Source organism: Microtus ochrogaster, chromosome 2 (assembly GCF_000317375.1).
Source record: "Microtus ochrogaster isolate Prairie Vole_2 chromosome 2, MicOch1.0, whole genome shotgun sequence".
Classification (NCBI taxonomy): domain Eukaryota; kingdom Metazoa; phylum Chordata; class Mammalia; order Rodentia; family Cricetidae; genus Microtus; species Microtus ochrogaster.
Window position 1 is genome coordinate 84,055,708 of NC_022010.1, and position 15,956 is coordinate 84,071,663.

The window sequence follows — 15,956 nt, forward strand, 5'->3', positions numbered from 1 at the left end:
AAATAAAATAAGTTGATGTGTTTCTTTCTCTCTTGTGGAAGCTTTCCACAAGATCCATACAGTATTTAGAGGGAGAGAATTCTGTTCCCACCATGTATGAATGTTTGCAACAGAGGGTTGAATAACTTGCAGCATAACTTAAGTCTTGTAAGCTTTATGTCTAAAACTGGACATGGTGACTTTGTTGTATTTGGTCGTTTTAAATTCATCATTCCTATGATCCAGCACACACTTGATGGATGATAAGGGAACATGTGATATGTAAATCAAGCCTGTTCTAGTTAAACAAAGGTCAGAAAAAGCTAAACATCAGCAGCAGCTTGTGCAGTTTTAGTCAAAGCAGCTTGCATTTTGCTATTTTTAGTCAAAATAAAGACTTGACTAATGTCTCCTTTTGTTGGCAATGAGGCAAATTTCCACTAGTAAGATAGAATTGCTAATGATTAGAATGATTCTTTTTCATCTTGACATTATGAAGGGAAGCTTGTCAGATGGGGGGACTATGAATAAAGGAATCCCACACTAGCAGTGAATCCGGTATAATGTTTTTTTTTGTTTGTTTTGTTTTGTTTTATTTAAGGGGAACTCACAGATCACAATGGGGAACAGGAACGGAAACCAACATCCACATGTGATGATCAGGGAGCGAAAGAGAGAGAGAGAAAGGGAAAGAGAGCAGGTGAAACTGTGCTTTTTGGTACCCAAAGCCACGCCAAACCTGATCCAGCCACTCAAAGGCTGTTGGCTGAGAGGGGTTCCCCATCACCTCCCCATTTTGTCAAGTAAAATAGTTCCAAACCCAATACTAAACTATACAATAAGAACAGATATCAAATATAAAAATTAGAATTACAACCAACATAAACAATATTAAGCAAGAAACATATGCTAAATGTTACAATAATTATTCTATCCTAAGGAATCTAAGTTGGGTATTAGAAATAGCTTGTCTAAGTTATAAGAGGAAAGTAACTATGATTATCTAGTCTTCAACCCCAACAAAAGCCTGACAAGGCAGATAATATTATTTAAGTAGGCAGGAAGTACAGTCAAGCTGATTCCAAAATGGGCAATAAATGATAGAGACAACTGGCTACCTAGGAAATCACCCAAAGTCTCATTTGCATTGTTGGAGCAACCAACTTTGGCTAATGCCTAAAGTAATTGACAGACCATTTTCAGAAGTAGGACAATTTTCAAAACTGTCTTACCCTGTGTTGTCAAAGTTTGGCAGTCTTTTTCCTTGTATTCTGCTTGTCCAGTCTGAACTCCATAATTTTTGTCATTGGTCAAGGAATGGACAGTTTCTTGCCCAAAGGATAGTTTCATCAAGAAGAAAACAAGTTCCAAGTGGAATGTCTTAAGTGATCAACATTTTCTTGGGAATAGATGAGTGCTGCCAGGAGCAATCATGTCACACTTCAACAGAATCCTAACTTATTTAAATGCCATATTCTATAGCTCTTTGAAATGGTTCAAGATTACCTATCTATGTAGAATACAATCTCTATGTATCTAAAGAACCTGACCAGTCTAACTGTTAAGTGTGACAAACATGGATGACTACTGACCTATACTTCTTAATACCTATATAGCTCAAAGTCTATGACTTCATATTAGAATATTAAACAATCTTTAAACAACTGTGTTAGAAATGAGGGCAATGATCTCAAAATGTAAACAATGTGTAAGTATATTGTTCAGAGGTAGAAAAGTATAATGCAATAGGATAAATATATCCTAAAATTATATCAATATACAAAATATCTTAAACAGAGATAGAAACATGCATGTATACCATCTGACAAAATAACTTTGCATAGGTGTGCACATATTGTAAACAGAAATAGGAATATAGTCAATATAACAAATATAATTTGAATTTGTATCAATATACAAGAATTTATATCAATGTAAATTGTCTATAGATAATAGCTCACAAGTATTCACTCACTATTATTATTACTATGAGTAATGTCTAATCTACCTATTATCCCATTCAATTTTCTTTTTTATGTGAGATCCCGAGCCTACAAATTTTCCAAACCCAAGCTCCAACTCTAAACCCTATACCAGTTATAATCAACTCTTAATTGATGTCCCTTGTCCTCAGGACAAACTTTGTTGGGAGAAGGGCCATCATCTTCTAAAATTACTTTCAGTTGTCATGGGGGTGATGTTCTTTCTATGGGATCCTGTAAATCTAAAATGATGTTTAAGTTTTAAGATTACTTTCTTGTTTAATTACAAATAATCTCTGAGTAGTCAATAAGGTTTTTCTGAAGTTCTTATTTGTAGTTCTGGCTGGAACATTGTAGTGAACAGAAACCTTTGTAATAACAAAAGAGGAAAATAAAGTTACAGTTGAGTGAGATGATGAAGACATTGTCCTACATTTCTGTGGCATGTGTTGAGACAGGGAATTATATTTATTGACTGAATAAAATTTGCAACATCCCTCATGACTTTTTTATTCTTACAACTAGCATTTTAAATATTAAGTTCGTCTACTAATTGAATTTATGCCTCCTAAGGTAACCTCTGTTTTCACCACTTTTCAACTTAACATAGTTATTGTTATATTATACACATTCTTTTCTATATAATTGTATACTTTATTATTTACTCTCCAGCAGAGTTTCATATCATGATTACATTATGTATATCATTTAAATGCATTGCCCTGAAGAAAAAAATATTCTGTTCATCATTCCTATCTTCAAATATTTCAAATATCCATCCAACAAGAGCACGAATTAAATGTCTATGACACTGAAATTAAACTATTCTCCCGTATTCTGAATTTATTGTGGGAATAAAAGTTACAAGTGAGATGATGAAAAAGAATGTCAGTACCACTCACATAGCTAAATTTTTCTAAGTAAATCACAATGAAAACAAGTAAGTGGGTCTTTGTCAGTTTCCTCTCATGAAGAGCAATTTAAATTGTGTTAATTTACATGCTTAGTTGCTCAAGAAAGACAAAACCTTAAAAATTCATGTGTCCTGATGGTAACAAGAAATATACTGAGCAATAAAATCTGAAAAATACTTATCACTGAAAATTTTACATTTTCATGAGTTTACAGAACAGATAAACAAATATTTTAACTAATTATTTCTTTAATTAAATTTAGCATTTTATTGTTTTTGAACATATATAATAATGGCATGCTTTTATAGGTATAAAATATTTTATTAAATATATTACTTATATAAATGTGCACTCTACTCAAATTTCTCTTTAAAGATAAGGTCACCCTATATAGGCTACACTGACCTGGATGAAGTTAGCCCAAACTTGCCTTGAATTCATGGAATTCTGCGTACCTTTGTTTTTAGAAGGCTGGGTGAAATAAAACGTGTGCACCACCACATCTAGCTTCCAAATAATACTCGATCAATGATTAAGGAAAATGAAACAATTATTATTACTTTAAGGCTATATAACAAAGTTATGGTCTACTGACAAATACTAACAAATGTTAAGAAGCAGATAATCTTAGATGGTGTAAGAAAACAAGCCAAGTATGAGTCTGTTACTTAGAGTTGCTCCTGCCTGGCATGGGCTGCAGCACTGAGGAGAGCAGGCCCTGCACCTAATTTGTGGGCATTGAAAGACCTCCCCCCCATACTTGAAAGACCCCCGTGCCCATGTACTATGTTAAACTCTGCTGAAATTTAGCTGGGCCCCAGGCTCAGCCAATGCTAAAACTGGATATCTATGGGTTGCAGACTCACTGACTAGGCTGAGGAGAGGGAATATTCCACCCCCCAAGGCATTCTATCTAAACTGTCAACTAGCTGCAGAGTGCTTTATCTAGCTTTGTGGTTTTATGGGGCTGAGGAGAAGCAATACTCCACCCCTACCCCCAAGACAATCTATCGAAACTGTCAACTTGCTACAGAGTGCTTTATCTAGCTTTATGGTTTTTCAGGGAAATTCGAGAATAGAAATGGGGCCGTCCCCAGGATGAGCTAAACCTGCCAACTTGAGAGCCAGTGAAATGCTTGTGCTATACCACCCACTTATGTAATCATTTTTCCCTATAAATATGGCTGTTTGAATTTGCCCCGGGCTGCTCAGTTGGCGAACGCTGCTGATGCACCAGCAGGCTCCTGTGTGATCAATAAAGACACCTCTTGCTGATTGCATTTGTTGGCCTGGATTATTGAGTCTGGGGGATCTCTCCCACTTCCCTTGAAAATGAGGGTCTTTCAGGCATCATAATACACCCAACCCCGTTGGCCAAGATCTTGGTAAGACAGTTCCATAGTTGTGAGCATGGGAGAGCTGTCCCAAATTACCAATCTGTCATGTGATAGCATGGGTGGAGGAGGACCTCTCTCCCTCACACTCCTTGAGGGAGGTGAAAGAGCTGGCCCTGCCCCTCATCAGCTTCAACAGTCTAGAGAGTGATCTACACCTGAACCACACAGTAGAGCTGCCCCTGAAGGTGTGGCTGTGGGAGATCCAACCTTACCCTGAGGTCATGAGAGCAGGAGAACTGGCCCCACCCCTTCCTCATAACTGCTAGGTAAACTAGCCAGGCCAAAGCAGAAGAGCTTGCCCTGGCGATAAGGACAAGGGGAATTGGTGGACTGACCAAGCCTGCAACTTCTCAGGCCCAGAACAGATTTATGTGTTGTTCCAACCAACATCCACACCATCTGTGATCTGCTGGAACACATGAAGGGACCAATTCTGCAAATCCAAAGCTACAGAATTTCCACAACACAGAGCAAGAGCAGGATACCCAAGATGAGTTCCAGTACCAGAGGATTCGAACAAAACTTATGACTCTTTGCAATAAACACTTGCAAAAACAGATATATGGATAAAAGTGTTTGTTGTGTGGCACACTAAAACTTTTATGATACAATTGATTTCCCCCGCCTCTCTCATTCTCTCATTTTTTCCTCTTCTCTCAAGCTTCACTTTATTTTAGGAGGGAAGTTGCAAAGGCAGAGGGTAGATATGAAAAGATAGGGAAATAAATGGAATGGAGATGAAAGAAAAAAAGAATAAATAAAAAAAAAGAAATATGAGTCTGTGAGTGGATGAGAGCCAGAGATGAGACAGCAAGCTGTGTTCTTTCATGATGTCCACTTCCAGCTTCCTGAGTACCAGTGTTGACTTCCCTCAATGATTGAATGTGACTTTTCTTCATTCATTTGCTTGTTTGTTTTGTTTTATTGTGGGTGGGAGGGTTGTTTTGTTTTGTTTGAGACAAGATTTCTCTGTGTAGATTTGGCTGTCCTAAAACTCTGTGGACCAGGCCTGCCTCAAATGTTCATTTGACTTTTCCCCAAGTGCTGAGATTAAAGGCATGAGTCACCACTGTGCTTAATCATAAATATACATATATTTGTTATTATATATTTATAATATATGAGTATACATATATTTATGATTATATATTTCTAATATATATTTAATGATGAAAAGTGACAGAATTTAAGGAAAATAAACCCTTTTCTTATCAATGTGTTTTTTGTCAGTGCTTTATGCTAGCAACAGAATGAAACTAGGGCCCACTGTAAATCATATTTAGCAAAGCAATTTAGGATTAGTACCCTGTTCTTTAAGCAAGTGTTGTAATCTGCTGGCCTGCCTGGTCACCTGGGTACCCTATTCCTTTAAGAGACAAGCCCTGCCCACTTCCAATCTCCCCCTTCCAGCCTCCTTTCCCCACCCCCATATATTTCTTCTGAGGAGGCAGCTTTGCCTCTCTTCCTTCTCCCTTTCCCCTTTCTTTCTTCTCTTTCTCTCCCCCCCCAAAAAAAATAAACTTTATATCCAAGATCTCTCTGCATGGTGTCTGCATGGTCTGTCTCTCCCCCATCATGTTTTCCATCCACCAGGGAACCTGCTGGGGTCACCTGCGTCATGAATGATAACAGCAAGTCATGTCAAGGTAAGGTGCAATGGAAAAGAGTAATATTTTTTTAACATGACATTCTAAAAATTTTGTTGCTTTAGGAAAGGGTATTTTCTAACTCTTTAGACCCTTTGATTCTCAAATGTGTTTATCACATAGCATCTCTTTCATACTGGGAAGTAGAATAAAAGAACCAGAGTTTCTGTTGAAAATAGACCAAAAAGAAATTCTATGAAAACTTCCTAAGTGCTACATTCTTTTATGAAACTTTTATTTTCTTTACAAGGAAGGATACATAAAAATAATTGAATGTGTATTTGACATAATACTCAGGGAAAGTAATTTTAAGAATAAGTATGGCTTGAATTTTAATCAATTTTATTCACCAGAATCAAATTTTATTTCTCCTTTCAAGAGAAAATGCTACTGAGATTCCTAATTATCTCAATTTGGCCGGGACTGTACTGACTGGTTTTGCTATCAACTTGATACAAGTCAGAGCCATCAGAGAGGAAGGAGCCTCAATTGAGGAACTACCTCCATAAGATCCAGCTATAAAGCATTTTCTCAATTAGTGATCAGTGTGGGAGGAACCAGCTCATGGGGGGTCGTGCCATTCCTGGGTTGGTACTCCTGTATTCTTTAAGAAAGCAGACTGAGCAAGACCACAAACAACATCCACCCCCATGGCCTCTATATCAGTTCCTGCCTCCAGAATCCTGCCTTTATTGAGTTGCTGTCCTGTTTCCTACCGTCATGAACAGCAATGTAGAAGTATAAGCCAAATAAATCCTTTTCTCCTCCAATTTGTATTTTCAGTCACGGTGTTTCATCTTAGCGATAGAAGCCCTAACTAGGACATAGTCTAAGACTTCCTCACTCAAATGGTAAAGTTTCTTAAGAGCTTCTAGTTTAGAAGACACTGCCGTCACATTTCTTTAGAAACTGAATTAACGGAAGTCCTGAAACCATATAACAGATAAGTGAGTTAAGAGAATAATAATATTTTGATTTAGTTGCAAAGCCTAACTCTAACCGGAAAGATACAAATACATGTTAAACAGTATAGTAGATTTCATTCTCTTAGGTAAGGAGTTCCTCTTAAAAAATTACTACTGAAGTTTTTATACAAAATACTAAAATAATTTTTGTATCTTTAACAGATAGGTGAGTTCTGGTCTTCGTTGTGCGCTGTCTGAGAACCTGCTTCTTGAACATGCCTGGAAGTGCTCCCCTGTAAGCTATCAGCAATCCTAATAGTTTTCCTTTATTTAAACTTAGAGCATTGTTTTGACTATTGAAATATTGTGCCCATGTTAACTAGGATCTTTATTTGTTGTTTGAGAATAAAATATAGAAAAAAATGAATGGATATGACAAAAGGTCATAAAGCAGAATACAAAGTGATAGTAGAATCAAAGAAGGCAATAGGAACCCAGGTGGCAAATAAAGCACCTTATTAATGGCTAACAGAGAGGTCACCAGAAAATGAAAACAAAGGAGGTAGGTACCAAAACGTGTAGGGTGAAAAAGAAGTAAAAGGGCATTCTTTATAATGGTTTTGCTATGTAGCTGCTACCTTTATTTATTTTATTGTTATACTGTAGATGGGAAATAAAAAAAAGAACACATTCCCACTGAGCTTATATTTCCAGCTGTATAGCCTCGATAAACTGCCGCAGTATACATTGTAATGAGCAAGCAAATATGGTCAATAGCATATAATGGTAATAATATTAAAAGCATGTCAGAAACTAAGTGCCCTTTTATACAGTATGTGTTTGCACTTCTTTTGTGTGTATTAACTGTCTCTCTCAATTGGGTCATAAATTCCCTTTTTATAAATGTAATAGTTGTTACTACCAGGGAAACTGCAAACATCATAGGAATGAACTCTCTTTTTATACAGTAGATTGTCTTCAGATTACCACACATGTGAGTTTTTACTATTGAATCTGCATATTTGGTTGCTGATATGTACAGGAATTCATAAAGCATTTACTTGACCAAGCATATTATTCTTTTTTTTTGTTTTAAAATTTTACTATTTACACTATGGGTCTTGATAATAAGGATAAGAATAAGTACGGTATGAGTTCCTTACGTTATGCCTTCATTTTATACATTTCTGGAATTGATTTTAGTCAAACATTTTGTAACAAAGGAAACCAATGTGTTCAAGATGTTATAGTTTAGAGTTGGATCGCATGGGATGGTGTTTTTTCCTAGTCCCACAAGCTAAGCACTCAGAAGGTGTTAAATGCACATCCGGGTGGCACTTAGTGATGTTTGTGCATCTCTTGTCATCCTTGGTCAGAGGTAAGCGATAGGACATGGGGAAATTGCTGTAATCATTCCTGAGGTTGTGATGTGGCACATTTACAGGTCTGCATGAACAGCTGGATGCTTTCTCAGTTCATCATTCATGAGTTGTTTCACAAGCCTTGTCAACAGTTCTTCCTCTAAGGGGCAATCATCCACATCCTGCAATCCTCAAGGACTACAAAGTGATTTTGAACTAGCACTTACACTGACGCTGCTTGCTTAAGCCTCAAAATGACACCTGTGCTATGATACAGCATAACAGCAACCAGAGAGAAATCAGGGCTAAGAGTGAGTGGGTAGCCCCAGGTGTTTGGCATTGCATTATTCTCTGGTTTAAGCACATACCTTATAGCATTTCCCTACTTTGTGTGAGTTTTAATGTTTATCACAGGACATAAGAGATACAGTCTTAATGAATTGAGGCATTCTAATGTTCCTGAGATTATGAATTAGAGAGTGAGAGGGGCTCTAGGCAGATGAATTTATTTTCTTTTAACCTCTGCAGATACTGATCAGGATGTATAGATGTTTCTTCAGGTCAACCTAGATAGACACTGGAGATTACTTGTATAAATTTATTGAAATATAACTTACCTATTCAGTCTAAATCTGGTAAAAATGTATGTCCTTAATAAGAAGAGGAAAGTTTTAAAAGTAGGTGATTATGAAATAAATAATTTGAACTATTTGTTGATACCCAGAAGATATTTATTTGAAAAGCTTTCTTCTTGCTTTTGACTTGATAGCTAGAACCAGTCAGCATGTTTGATTTAGAGAAATAGGATATTAAGTTAAAGATTTAAAGTTGATATTTAATTGTAAGTTATGTTTGCACTGCTAATTCCTCTGTGGCTTTATTTGAAAGTTTATTTCTGTAATGTTATCTACAATCTTCATTTTAACTAAAAATGTGTACAAATATTATGATGAGTATCTTCATTTTTTTTTTTCCATTGTTGTGAAGAGACACTGTGACCAAGGTAATTCATAAAAGAACCCATTGTGTTACAGGCTTCTTTTCAGTTTCAGAGGGTGAGTTGATGACCATCATGAGAGAAAGCATAATATCAGTCAGGTAAGCATGAACAGTACCTGGGAGGAACATCTGACTAATATTGTTAATTTCACAGGAGATAGAAATGCCAAGTCAGCAAGCCTATCAGCATGTCTTTGAGAGATTTTCTTGAATAGATTAGTCAAGGTAAAAGATTCACAGTATGTGTGGACATTTCCATTCTCCAATAGGATAAACAGAGACAGCTAAGCGGGACTATTCATCACCCTAGGCTTTGTGATTACTGATGTGCTGTGACCAACTGGCTATTTCACGTTCCAGCCACCTTCGTTTCCCTTGGTCACCTGGAATTGTCAAGGATCCTCTACCTCCTGGCTCTATTGCCTGAGTGCTGGTATCAAAGGAAAGAAATTCATGACTTATTTTCTTGTTTTAATTAGTTTTAAGTAATTTGCTTACTGTTTATTTCTAGCTAGGATTGCACTGACATCTATTTCTCCTTTTGTGTCTAATAATATCTCTTTTATATGATAGCATAGTAGGACCCACTGCATGTATAATTATCACTAAAATTTCTCAATGTTGAATTTTTATGACAATGTTGTGACATTCTTTGTCTTTTTTCATAGAGTAAGCTGAGTGCAAGAACTCACTTCTCTGTGTGTCTTGAGTGTGAAAAAGAATTGTGACCAGTTGCCTCAGCCCCCTGCCTCCCTAACTTTCTGCCATAGTGATTGTACCCTAAAACTGTGAGCAAAACCAAACTCCTTTACATTAAGGTTCTTTTGCCAGGGCATTTCACCACAGCACCAAGAAAACTAAGAAAAAAGCTGATCACAGAGAAAGTTAATTCCAGGAAAATGGTTGGGGGTTGTCATTAATAGGTAAGCAGGGGAACTCTGGTCGTCTTTCCTCTGAACAGATTCTTTCCTTCAGTCTTTGAAAAAATTTTGCATTTCTACAGCTCCCAGTGTATGGCTGTGACTTTGCAAATTGCTGGTACACCCTCTAGGCAGGCTTCTTTTTGTCTTGTGTAAAGCTTTTGGCTTTGCTGTTATTGCTGCTGCTGCTAATAACTTCACTGTCCTTGGGTACACCTTTAGACACCTTCTCTGGCCAATGCCTAACTGAAAATGAAACAAAAAACAAAAACCCAACTCCCTGTTTTATTATTCCTTTGCTTCTGACCTCCCAGTAGCCAGTTACTGTGTGAATGTTTTTATTAAACACTCACTCATAGATGCAGGATTCCTGTCTGTATGCTGTAAATACCTTTGATTAAAAAAACAAAAAACTGTCTTAGGCCTGTGATATGGTAGAGTAGAGCTAAGCAGGGAAAACTAAACTGAATGCAGAGAGAACGGAGGCTGAGTTAGAGAAGCCATGGACAGCGGCTGGAGACAGATATGCCAGAACCTTGCTAGTAGGCCATGAACCTCATGGCAAAATATAAAATAATGGAAATCAATTAAATTGAAATGTAAAAGCTACCCAATAAGAAGTTAGAGCTAATAGACCAAACAGTGATTTAATTAATACAGTTTCTGTGTGGGTATTTTGCGAGTCTGGGCAGCCAGGAAACAAACACGCAGCCTCATACTCACCAGGAATCAAATCCATTTTCTATAAATTATAGCCCCGCACAGTGTCAAGGCGTGGACAAGATACTTCCTTATTCTTTGACCCTGTAAAGCAAAGATTACTAGTAATCTAGTTCCTAATCAAGTTCCTAATCCATATGAAACCTCATCCACATGACTGCCGCTGTTCCTATTTCAATAAGCATGGTAGTGATCTGACATCTTGCCAGAATTCTCCACTAAGTTTCTCTTTTGACATTCTGGGTTTTTATAGTTTCTAGGTTTTTAGAGTGTTCATTAAATTCTCTTACCAATTCCACCAGCAGCCCCAAAGTAACAGCAAAGGATTCCTAAAATGTTTGTTTAGTTCTAAGAGTAAGTATACAGTTTTATGAAGATCATTGCTCTTTCTGGGCATGTACTGAAAAAGAAAATGATCTTAAGTTGAGAAAAACAGAAAAATAGAATGATATTTTATCATATAACTGAATTATATATTATTTACTTGAAATAATGTAAAAGTAGAAATTATTAGTTTACATATAGTGACATTTTATATTTTTAAATTCATATATGTAGGCCTTCTTTAGAAGCTTGAGTAGATTAAACAGAATTCAATTCCTGTCTCAAAACATTGATTTTGTAAATGCAAATTGCAGTAAAGTTAACCCTTATTCAAAGTCTTTTTTTGTTTTTGCCTATAGGCTCATGTCAGGTTACATCTCTGTTGCACCAGCTCTGACTGAAAACTTACTAAGCTGGAAGCTGTAACTTATACTGGAAACCCTTTATACTGAGAACAATTGAAATCTTCAGTCTTGTTTTATAGACTGTTCTTACTGAAAAGTTGTTTCTTTTATAAAAAATTAAGCTATCATTTTCATAAGAAACTGTTATAGGACTGGAGTCATTCAGAGATTCACCAGTATGACCATGAGTAATTTCAATAAAAAAGGTCTTATTAAATATTGGCCAGGTCCATACCCAAGACTCACGCTCAGAGTAAGGCTCCAAATTATATTAGTTAGGAACTGATACAGACAAAGGGTATGCACTTTCTGCCTTTGTTCAATCAGAGAAAAGGACACATCTTGATATACTTCCTGCCTGTGTACCTCCTGCCTGCGTGCAATCAAGTACATATCGTGTACACTTGAAACAACCAAACTTGTTTACAGAAATTAAAAAGGAGTGGCTTATTATCTTACATGACTTGCTATTTTACATGAGAAACAGCATTCCAGTACTTTATCTGTCCTTGGGTAAGAGGGTTTACAGTTTTGAGGCCCTTTGTTTACTTTTTGTCTTTTCAGTTCTATTATATTCTGTACAGTAATTTAAACTTAAAACAAAGCACTAGGCATCACAAAGAGTTTTTGATATTTTGAAGCATTCCACTATAAAAAGCAATGATTAATAATCCAAGTTGTGAATTAAAAATTATAAAATGCCAGGTGGTGGTGGTACATACTTTTATTCCCATACTCTGGAGGCAGAAGCAGACAAATACCTGAGTTCAAGGCCAACCTGGTATTCAGAAATGAGCTCCAGGACAACCAGAGATACACAGAGAAACTCTGCTTCAGAAAACTGAAAGAAAGGAGAAGAAAGAAAAAGAAATAAAAGAAAAATTATAAACTATCATGTGCAAAGTGGTTTGATATCTTTATGTATTGGTAACTTAAAGACAATTACATGAATTATATAGACAGTGTTAAAATATTCAGGATCTACTAATTTTTTGCAGGATATGAGTGTAACTAAGAAATCAATTTATCTGTTCTTCTGCTCGTTAATGCAAGGATGTAGCTGTGAATTACAGAGAACAAGCAATTATTTTTATTGATCATTTTGTTCTAAAATGATGATTTATATGCACAGAACATGAAAAGTAAATTAAAAATAACCTATGTTATCTCAAAATTAACACTGAAGAAAAATTAATCTAAAATCAATGCATATGATCAGATAAATTCTTGTATCAAAATTGGTCTAGTCTAAAATGTTTCTTTAATAACATATTTAAACTGTTCTAATGAAACGTACAAATTCTTACTTCCAAAGTATAGGCTTTAAATATACAGGGTTTAGTCTTCAATTTAATTTTCAAAACTTCAGTCTTCCTAACCCCCTGAAGGCTATCTACATATAGCATTTGGCTAATATCATCTCAAGCATTTTTGTGGCACATAGCTCATCTAAGCAATTTCATTCCCTGTGTATCTTTATTTAGGAAAGATACATTTCAGTGATCAGGAAAAAACATGATAACAAAATTTTTCAAAAACAAAAGAATAACCTGTTGTCACAAATTAATTTTATTTTGGTTCCTTAGAGTGAGAAACTTCGATGTATTATCATTATTTTTTCCTTTTTTTAAGCTAAAAGTTTTCTCTTTTCAGTTTACACAGCAGCCATAGTTCCCCCCGTTCCTCCCCATCTTCCCACCAATCCCTCCCATCCACTCCTCAGAAAGAGGAAAGCCTCACACAGGGAGTCTACAGAGTCTAGAATATCAAGTTAATGAAGTACCAAGACCCTCTGCCTTATATCAAGGCTGAGCAAGGTGTCCCTCCGCAGGGAATGGGCTTCAAGAAGTCAGTTCATGCACTGGAGATAAATCCTGGTCTCACTGCCAGTGACCCCACAGATTGCCCAAGTCACAGAATTATTGCTCTTGCTATCTGATTTTTTTTCTTTGTATACCTCAAATCTGGCTGCTAAGACGTAATCTTTCTAACAAACAAAGTTTTCCTCATTTTTTTTTTTTAAAAAACTGGTATCATTATCTTGTGCACCTGTGGGCAGGTAAACAAGAACATGGAAGCCAGAGGACAATTTGCGATGTCAGATCTCTTATGCCATGATTGCAGTCCTTGAAATTAATGAAAAACTGATCTTCAAGATTAGATGCAGTATTTTTTATCTGCTGATCTATCTCATAGGGTACTAAAATTATTTTTATGTCATTCTGAGTTAAAACATTTTAAACATACTAATGTCACACCATTATGAAGATAATTTCAAAGTGTATATAAATTGTAAACATAATACATGCTGAGAAATACAAACAGAAATTGTACTTAAAGTACACTGACAATTTTGATTTCAACAGATCATGTTACCAATCAGATGAATAAAAGTTCAAACCACAGGAGAACATTTGATTTCACATTTTATAGGCATAATTCAGATTTATGGAAATTGATATTTTTGTTTTGATTAGATTTTCATAAAAGATGAAGATGACAAAAGGTTTTGGGAACCTGTATACATTTGATAGTGATTGCAATCATTTGGAAAGCTTCAGAGTGGATTAGTGAGTGATGATGGAGAAAGAATTATTGTTAAAAAAAATGCATTCATGTTTGAGTTGCTTCTTTCATATAACTACAATTTTCAATGATTTTCAACACTGGCTGTGTATTTTATGATGAGAAGTGTTCTTTTTGGAATTAGATATATTTCATACATATTAAAGATTCTTCTAACTAATGGAAGACTAACACTCAGAAAAAGAAAAGACATTCCTAACTTTTGGGGAGGTCCCCAAATCCTTTCCAGTCACTCAGTTCATTTAACCCTTTGAAAGCTGGACATGTTTGAAGTACCTGCGTGCTCTGAGGGAGCTGTGTATTGTTTGTAGACTCCATAATTTTCTCTGGATTTACTGCAAGTCATCAATTTGTGTCAGTAGAATCCCACAGGGCACAGAGACACACGAACGTTAGCTATGCTTACTCTTAAAATACTAGCTTCAGGAAATGAGCCTCTAATATGCAAATGAGTAATAATACCAAAGTCATGGACTCCACACAGCGTAAAAATACAAAGACTTCTTGGTTGGTGAAGAATTTCATTAGAGACCAATATACTTACTGTTTCAGAACCAGCAATGGTAAGGGTGGCATTTTCTTATGCTGGCAGAATAAAAGATTTTGATTATATAAAAGTCCTGAAGTTAAAAAACAGAACTTGATTTACTCTTCTCCCCTCAGAGGACATAAAGGCACATGCCCATCAAGGCCGAGATTTTGGGATGAGAAGCACAAATATAGACGTCAAGCACAAGTCTCATCTTTACTTCCCTAGAGAGTCACATGAATTTGATTCAAAGTTTTAAGCAAAATTAAGTAGAAGCACTCTTTGTTTCCACCTGGAGTATGAAGACGCAAAGTTTTAGAGACTTAAAATTCTGGTCTTGTTGGCATACCTACATAGGTGCTGTTCTGTGCCCTAGAAAACATGCACCCTATCTATAGCTCACAGAGACACTCACTATCCATGTCAAGGTAGGGTCCAAGCACTGGGCTGTGCCACTATGCAAACATGTCACATGCAACAGAGTTAATGTGAGATGCTTATTGGGGAAAGGGGGGAGTGGAAGAGTGAAAGGGTGATACCTCCTTCCATCTGTCAGGATCGCTGGCAAAATGTTGCAAAGGTCCACAAAATATCAAGATATAAAATGCCGGGAAGCAGATTTTTGGTTGGTTCATTTCCCAAGAGTAAGGCAGAACAAGATTCATTTTTTTTTTTTTTTCAATCAAGAATCAGGAGAGAGGCACAAGCCACTCGGTGATTCCTCAATCAAGAAGGACTGAAGAAAAAAACAGAAGGACCAAGAAGTGAGAAAGGCACAGGTCACCCCAGTCGTCAGGCAAAGAGTTGGGACCAAGAGCTCTGAGTCTGACAGAGTTGTGGTGGTCTGCTACCAGGAACTAAGGAGGCCAAAGGGGAGAAACTATGCTTGAGAAATGAACCCTCACTGGTGGGAAACGTGCCAAATATGGGAAATGGGGAGGGGCCTATCAGTCATGCCAGTGTTAGATGGAGGGGTCCAAGGATCCCTCAGTTGGAGAAGCAAGGCTGCTGCAGGGGTGCAGTTGGAGAGTCTTTCTCAGTCAGGGAACCAAGGTTGCAATTTAAAAAACCAGCACGTTTTTAAACTGTTGCAATAGGGCTCACATGGAGGGTTTTTACTGGGGGAAAGGGAATAGAAAAAAGGGGGGAGGGAAGGGGGAGACCAACCTCTAATGACAGGAGTGGCAGAAGGGGAGAGAGAGAGAGAGAGAGAGAGAGAGAGAGAGAGAGAGAGAGAGAGGATGTGAGCAGGGCCCCTTTAAAAAGGAACATAATGAATGTGCACGGAAG